The sequence below is a fragment of the Polistes fuscatus genome, unplaced genomic scaffold (assembly GCF_010416935.1).
Source record: "Polistes fuscatus isolate 324 unplaced genomic scaffold, CU_Pfus_HIC Scaffold40, whole genome shotgun sequence".
Classification (NCBI taxonomy): domain Eukaryota; kingdom Metazoa; phylum Arthropoda; class Insecta; order Hymenoptera; family Vespidae; genus Polistes; species Polistes fuscatus.
In genome coordinates, this window is record NW_025113119.1 from 36,944 (window position 1) to 44,886 (window position 7,943).

At 37.3% G+C, this 7,943-nt stretch overlaps 1 pseudogene; it reads right to left on the reverse strand.

Moving 5' to 3' along the window:
- Nucleotides 1-1,128: 1,128 nt before the first annotated feature.
- LOC122521565 lies at nt 1,129-6,044 on the reverse strand (annotated as a pseudogene).
- Between the last annotated feature and the right edge of the window lie 1,899 nt (nt 6,045-7,943).

The window sequence follows — 7,943 nt, forward strand, 5'->3', positions numbered from 1 at the left end:
ATTTTATAAAACGAAATGAGCATAGAGGAGCCACAGATGAAGGAATAAAGAAAGAACGAGATAGAATTAACAAGTCGTTTGACAGTTGTTCGTGCGCAATGTATGTATGCTAACGCAAATCCGTTTTAAACTAACGTGCAAATTTTTTAAGTCGAATTATACGTTCGTCTTGTGCGGAATCTCAACGACAGTAAATTAATACGGTGTGGGGTATTTTGTAGTAATACTAAAGGCAGTTCTTTAAACGACAATGAATTTTTATTATTAAGTCTTGGCGAATATAGTACAATTATTTGAATGCTTGATGTATGATGATGAATTTATGCTTAGTGTACACTATATGAGAAAGCTGTGTATAATGTTACAAGAACACAAATGTGTGTCTGAGAGAATATTTGTGGGTTTAGTGATCGCTAGTTGAATACAAAAACACACATCAAACACACACACAAAAGCGAGCATGCAGCGGGATGTTAAGACTGTGCGTATCTCTATAAACTGAAACTTAATGTTGATGTGTGTGAAGCACAAATGGTGTTCTTTTGTTTCCTACATTGACAAAAATGACTCGGTATTGTGGACAATTCCTAGGCTTTTTACACAATGACTGCATTGCACAGATTCTCTATAAAATATATATCCTATATTTACACACGTGTTTTTTTTTTTAATACAATTATCGTATTACGTCAAAAATCAATCGAACTTATGATCGTTATTAATCGCAATGATTGTAATAAAAAAGAATTTTTCTATTCTCTCGAGGAAGTTTGATAAAATATCATGATCATCGAATAATCATTTTGTCTTACATTTTCTGTTCTAAATATTTAAATCGTGCAAAAATATTTGAATGTTTATATTATAATAACAATAATAATAATTTTAGTGGATAAATGCGTTAAAAAAAGAAAACAAAAAATAATGTGAACGTTTAGTGTTTTGCAATTTCACAGTTATTATTTTTTTTATCACAGTCTAATTAGAATTTCGGATAAGTGATGTCCTAGGTCCTCGTCGAAATGTTAGTTTTCTTTATTTCTTTTGTATTATTTGTTGTAGTTTGACAAACCTTGATTTACAAACAAGTGCCCGGTTTTAATAAGAATGACAGTTATCATCGATGAATCAGATACGTCCGAGAACCATAGCAAGGAGAGCCATGCGAACATAAACGCCGATCTCCGCTTGTCTAAAATATGCGGCTCGAAGATCCATGTCAAATTCTGTACTAATGTCGAAAACACGTGGAAGAGGGATGCATTACCACTATTTTATTCTTTGCGCGTGACATTAATTGCGGCGTCACTATGAAATGATCACAAACCTGTCTATATTCCGCCTGCGTAGCGAAACGTTCACGTTGAATACGTGTCATATACAATACATCCGTATCTGGTAATGCTGCCTCAAAACTTTTAAACATTTCCTGAGATACGCCACGCTTTGACACATAATCTATCACATGTTCGGGCATTTCAAGCCCGGGTGGAGAAACATATCGAAGTTCAACGTTGACAAAGTCAGTAACTTGGAAAGAGAATGAATGGTTCTTCCGTGCTTTTAATCCCCGAACATAGCGGTCATTAAACCATTAATAGTTCCAATCTCATCACGAATCGTAAAGATATCCAATAAGGCCTGAGTGGGGTGTTCACCAATACCATCGCCGGTATTTATTAGAGGTTTTCTACAGTGTTGAGATGCTTTTGAAACATCATCAAGCTCAGGGTGTCTAAGGACAACAACATCCGCATAAACAGCCATTACAGCCACAGAATCTTCTAAGGTTTCACCCTTTTTAACCGATGACGTAGATCCATTAGAGTAAATAACCCTCCCACCCAGTCGTTCCATAGCAGCTAAAAAACTGCACGATGTTCTGGTACTATCTTCGTAAAAAATAGATGCCATAATTTTTCCTCTCAGTATGTGATCCAAAGTTCATTCTTTTCGAATCGCATTCCGAAATGTTTCGGAAAGATTAAACACCTCTTTCAGTTCTTCTTTATTAAATGTATCTGCCGAAAGAATATGATGACCGGTCAGATTGCAACTAACATGACTCGAAGGTGTCGATTGTAGATGTAAATTTGTACTATTATCGCTCTTGTGACGTATTGAACTACTAAAGGAAAAAGGTGAAATATTTCGTTGAACTCCGAGTAGCATTGGATGGTCGACGTCCACATCGATCGTTTTTGCATTGACAATATACTGATGTTTTATATTTCATTCATTTCTCTGATATCCTGACCAAAACCTGGATTAACCAGAATTTCTTTTTCGACATTAGTTACTTCACCTCTGAGAATAACTCTGTGAACAGATCCGCGATCTTTCATACCTGTGAAAGGAGTCCATTGAGTTTTGCTAAATGGCATTGCTTCCGGTATCACCCATTCATCGTCGAGATCAACTTCAATGTAGATATTTGGTTGATCTGGTATGTTGAATATCTTTTTTGGATTCTTGTAAAACTTCTCGACCAGTTCTTCTATCGTAAGTCTTCGTTCGTGTACGGCATTTAGTAACAATGCTAAAATTGTTTCCCATCCTGGAAAACCTGGTGGCGAATTTTCGCTTAATTTTTCTTCAATGGTGTGAAGTGCATGATCCGTTGCGAAACAATCGATCACATCTAAATTGTCCTATAACGCTTGTTGGTCCTCTTTAGATACTAAACAAGGTCGTACTTGACCCTTTCTTTCACCTATTCGTTTTAGATCATCTTGACGAAGGAAAAGATGGTGTGGACATATTTCACTAGTTACTGCTAGACCCTTTTCTATGGTAGTACGTATGATCTGAATTTCTTCTTTTCGTGTAACATGACAAATATGAACAGGTCTGTCATACAAATTGGCCAAAAGTAGAACTGCTGCTGTAGTTTGTCCCTCGGCATGAGCACATATAGGATATTTCTTAGGCCAGTTTTGAAAATGCTTCATCCAAACGTTCAGATTCAGCAAACAAAGCGTCGTGAATGTTTCATTCAGATACATCATGAGGCATATGGCAAGGGGTGCGAGTTCTGGTATTTTACTGTAATTGTCCGATGAGGCACCAACGAAAAGAGCATAATCGCATCTTGCACCAGCTACGGTATGCTCTTTTGCCAAGGCAAAGATCTGATGATCAACGACAGCTGGACTGGTTTTGGGCATAGCAAATATCATGTCGATACCACCAGCCAAAGCGGCAGCCATGCATGATGCCAAATCTTCTTTGTGATTTTCATCAGGATCACGAGTGTGTACGTGAACATCTATGAAACGCGGTAGTTTTTCATTCTTCGTGAAGGCATGCAATAAGTGTGCGTTTTCATGCGCGGGGCACATCCACCTAATATTCTCATTGCCTCGACAAGAAGTTTAACACATTTAACATCCGTGACAAGTGGAACAGAATAATCTACCGCCAATCTTCTGGTACGATAACCATGTGTCATGAAGTTTGACACACGTCTAGCACCACCATTTCTCATTGGCAAATTAATGACGAAGTCGAATTGTTTTTTCGAAAGAAAATTAGCAAGATGCCTTGATTCTCTCGGACTGGAGTCCTCGTTAACGCTGATGTTTTTAAATGTCCATTGCACCGGTTCAACTTCGACTCCGTATTCACTGTAAAAATCCACAGTGCCCATGCTGGCATACAAATTGTAACCCATCTTGTGCAGACTGCTAATGGCCGGTAATAATTCCATTTTATGTTTGAAACTTCCTATTGATAATAAGATGCTTTTCTGCGGTATATGAAAACCAGTACTCATCATTCCTGTGAGATACGCCTCGTAACGATTTTCTCCGAAGCAAGCAACTTCTCCCGTTGATACCATTTCAACACCTAACATGACGTCGGCACCTGCTAAACGCGAGAATGAAAATTGCGGTACTTTAACACCAACTTTTCCACACCCAGCTAGAACATCTACAGGTCCAACTGATTCACCAACTATCAATCGTGTTGCCATTGCGACAAAATCGTGATCCAATGTTTTGGAAACGGATGGAAAAGACCTTGAAACTCGTACGTTGCATTCTATCACTTTTAATTCGTTGTCTTTGGCGCTCAATTGCATGGTAAAGGGACCAGTTACTCTCAAAGATGCAGCAACAGCTTTGGAAATCGATTTGATTTTTACTAAAGTTTTTGCATTGATATCTTGCGAGGGTGTTACTAATGTAGCATCTCCTGAATGAACACCAGTATTTTTGACATGTTCAGAAACAGCCATGCATAGAATCAAACCGTCGTACGCTAAAGCATCCACGTCGATTTCTTTTGCTTCCAAGATGAATTTTGATATCACAACGGGATGTTCCTTGCTGACCTCCCTGGTACTTTTCAAATAAGATTCAAGATCTTGATTAGAGTGTGCGACATTCATAGCAGCACCACTTAAAACATAAGATGGTCGCACTAGACAAGGATAACCAACGTCTTGGCAAAATTCAATTGCGGATTCGAGATTAGTCAATTCTTTCCATCTGGGTTGTGAAATTCCAATTCCATCCAACATGCGAGAAAGTTTAAATCGATTTTCCGCACCGTCTACAGATTCTGGTGATGTTCCAAGTATTCTAGCTTGTTGTCTGTGAAGATTCATAGCAATATTGTTCGTCAATTGTCCACCCATAGATAAAATGATTCCTTCTGGCGATTCGTTGTCGTAAATATCCATTACTACTTCGAATGTAATTTCTTCGAAGTAAAGACGATCGCTCATGTCGTAATCCGTGCTCATGTTTCATGATTATAATTAACCATAATGGTTTTACGATTCAAATTTCGAAGTTCACGTAGACAACTTACAGCACTCCAATCGAATTCTACAGAACTGCCAATTCTGTTTTCTCCAGAACCTATAACCATTGTATAACCCCCAGGAAAATCGATATCGTGGGTTATACCATTGTAAGTCAAATAAAGATAATTCGTAGTCGCTGGCCATTCGGCAGCAACGGTACCTATTTGTTAACCACAGGTCTGATGTTACTTTCTTGTCTTTGTATTCGCACTGCTAGTTCAGAACTTTTAATCACCGTAGCTATTTGTTTATCGGAAAATCCAATTTGTTTTGCACGTAACAGCATGTCATGCGATAATCTTGTATGATCGGTAGTTTCCAAAACCGAATATAGATCGATTATGATCTTCATCTTTTGCAGAAACCAACGATTTATTTTTGTTAGTTCGTAGAGACGATCCATAGAATATCCAGCTTTTATGGAAGCAGCGAAAACAAACATTCTCTTGTCCGTAGGTTTTTCCAATTCCTCGTCGTTGACAGAGTTGGTGTACGGATCGAAACCATTAACATTTTCGTCAGCCATTCTCAATGCTTTTTGGAAAGCTTCCTAGAATTTGCGACCAATCGCCATTACCTCGCCTACGCTTTTCATAGAACTACCAATTTTTGTGCTGACTCGTTGGAGTTTGCTGAGATCCTATCTTGGTATTTTGACAACGCAATAATCCAAGCTAGGCTCGAAACAAGCTGTCGTTCGTCCAGTTACGGAATTATGAATATCCGGTAAATGATAACTCAGTGCTAATTTAGCAGCTACATAAGCAAGAGGATAACCGGTTGGTTTGATAGCCAATGCAGAACTTCTCGATAGTCTTGCATTAACTTCAATGATGTAATACTCTTCGCAATTTTGATTTAAAGCGTATTGTATATTACATTATCCTACTATTCCAAAATATCTGATCACTTTGATGGCCGTAGTACGAAGCACGTTGTATTCTCGATTCGACAGAATTTGACTAGGTGTAACGACAATTGATTCACCAGTGTGAATTCCAAGCGGATCGATGTTCTCCATGCTGCAAACTGCGATACAATTGTCGTATGCATCTCGAACTACTTCGTATTCAACTTCCTTCCAACCCTTCAATGATTTGTCTATGATAAGTTGATTTGAATGGGAGAGCGCCTGTTGCGCTAATTTTTTTAATTCGTCTTGCGTATTAGCGAAACCTGAACCGAAACCACCGAGAGAAAACGCTTCTCTTGCCATAATCAGATAACCGAGTATCTTAGCTGCTTCTAAGGCTTACGCTGTATCAATACAGCGTGAATTCAGTGACTTACACTGTCATATATGTCAGAAACGCTGAAAATATGTGTGATAGTGATAATTTAGAAAATGAAAGCGAGCAGCCTCTTGCAAAGAATGCTAAATCACACTATGACGCACAATCAAGTAATTCAAGACAATCGACCAATTGTCACAGTAATACCATCAATGGTATACCACCAAAATCAAATATTATTATTACTAAAGCAACTGAATAAAAGAATGAGACCGTCTCGATTTTTAGGAAATTTTTAATTTTTTATTTTTTATTTTTATTTTTGATTGTTGTTTTAATAAATCACCTTTCATGCATATTTTGTGTACAAAATAGTTTCGATGTTTCACATTTGCCAGGCCATGTCCCACGATGGCTTTAGTGTTTTTTCCCTTTCATGCTCTTAAACACACACACACTCTTTCTCTATTTCTTTGTCTCTCTCTGTCTAAAATAGATATTAACACGTTGACTGCCATGTAGATCACCGGTGACCTCAACACGACCGTTAGTAAAAATACATAATAAGAGTAAACATCGATTCTGATAAATTTTTAAGTAATACCATTGTTTTTAAAAAAGGTTGAAGAAATTTACAGCTACAGAGCATGCAAAAACAATTTTGCTATTACAAGGAAAATAAACATTTTACTCGAGCACACTTCGATGAGTTACATTGAGACACGGTAGGCAAAGAAAAGGTGAACCAAAACAGTCAACACTTTCCGATTATTTTTTAATTCGTGATAACGTCTTTTCTGTACGTTATTGCTTGATAAAATACAATCTTCAACATTAGCACATTGTACTAAATACTTTGCTAACTTCATCCTAAAACCAAGAATTGAAATATTTTTCCGAGTTACTTGTTTCTATAACACAATCAAATTTACAAGGCAAGTACTTTTTGAAAACTATACATTTTCAGATTCTTGCAAACAAAGAAAAAATTTCGAAGAAAATATAAAATAGTAAAATCTTAAGAAAATACCAAAAAATCTGTTGGAGGTTCTTCGAAACAATTTGTGACTATTATAAACTGAGTAAATATAATATATTTTTTCGTGGAATTCGGTCTCTTTAATCTTTGTATATGTCTTCTGCAAATAAAATCAATCGTCACGGTCAGAAATTAATCGTTGAAATAAATTCCTCAATCTTTTCCGTATTTAAAAGGAGCAAATAATCGTGAAATGGTCTGCAGCACCTCGGGGGTCACCGGTGACCTTATCATAAATAATGTATAAAACACAATTATAGAACATCGTTTATTAGTTGTAAACAAAATTTTAACAAAATATGTATCTAATAATAGAAAAATACGTGTAGGTATGTGGCAGCAAACATGCGGAAAGCGCGCGACAATCAACGTGTTAAGAAGGATAAATAGAAGTAGAAAGAGAGAGAGAGAGAGAGAGAGAGAGAAAATTAGATGAGTCAGAACGAGATTAGAACATCTCGTTGAGCTCGTAATCCTTTGAACTCCTGTCTCGCTCTGTATGTCACAAAACACGCGTCCCAACGCACTCGATGTTGTTTGTGAAGGGGGATGATGACGGAGAGGAATTAAAAGGGCTACTGGTTGTGCGATTGATGCGATACCGACACCGACGCCGACGACGCCCTTTCAATTTAACTATTCTCATCTTTTTCTCTCTTTTCTATCTATCTTCCTATCTATAGGTGTTGTCTCCTTTTAGTTTCCAGATACGCCTTAAACACTGCCAGTCGACCTGGAGCTTCTTCTTCTTCTATCTTTGTGTTTCTTTTTCTCTCTCTTTATTTCGTTCTCTTTGCTATTTTCATTTTATGTCTTTCTTTATCCGAAAGGTAAAACGCCATCTTCTTCTCTTACCGCT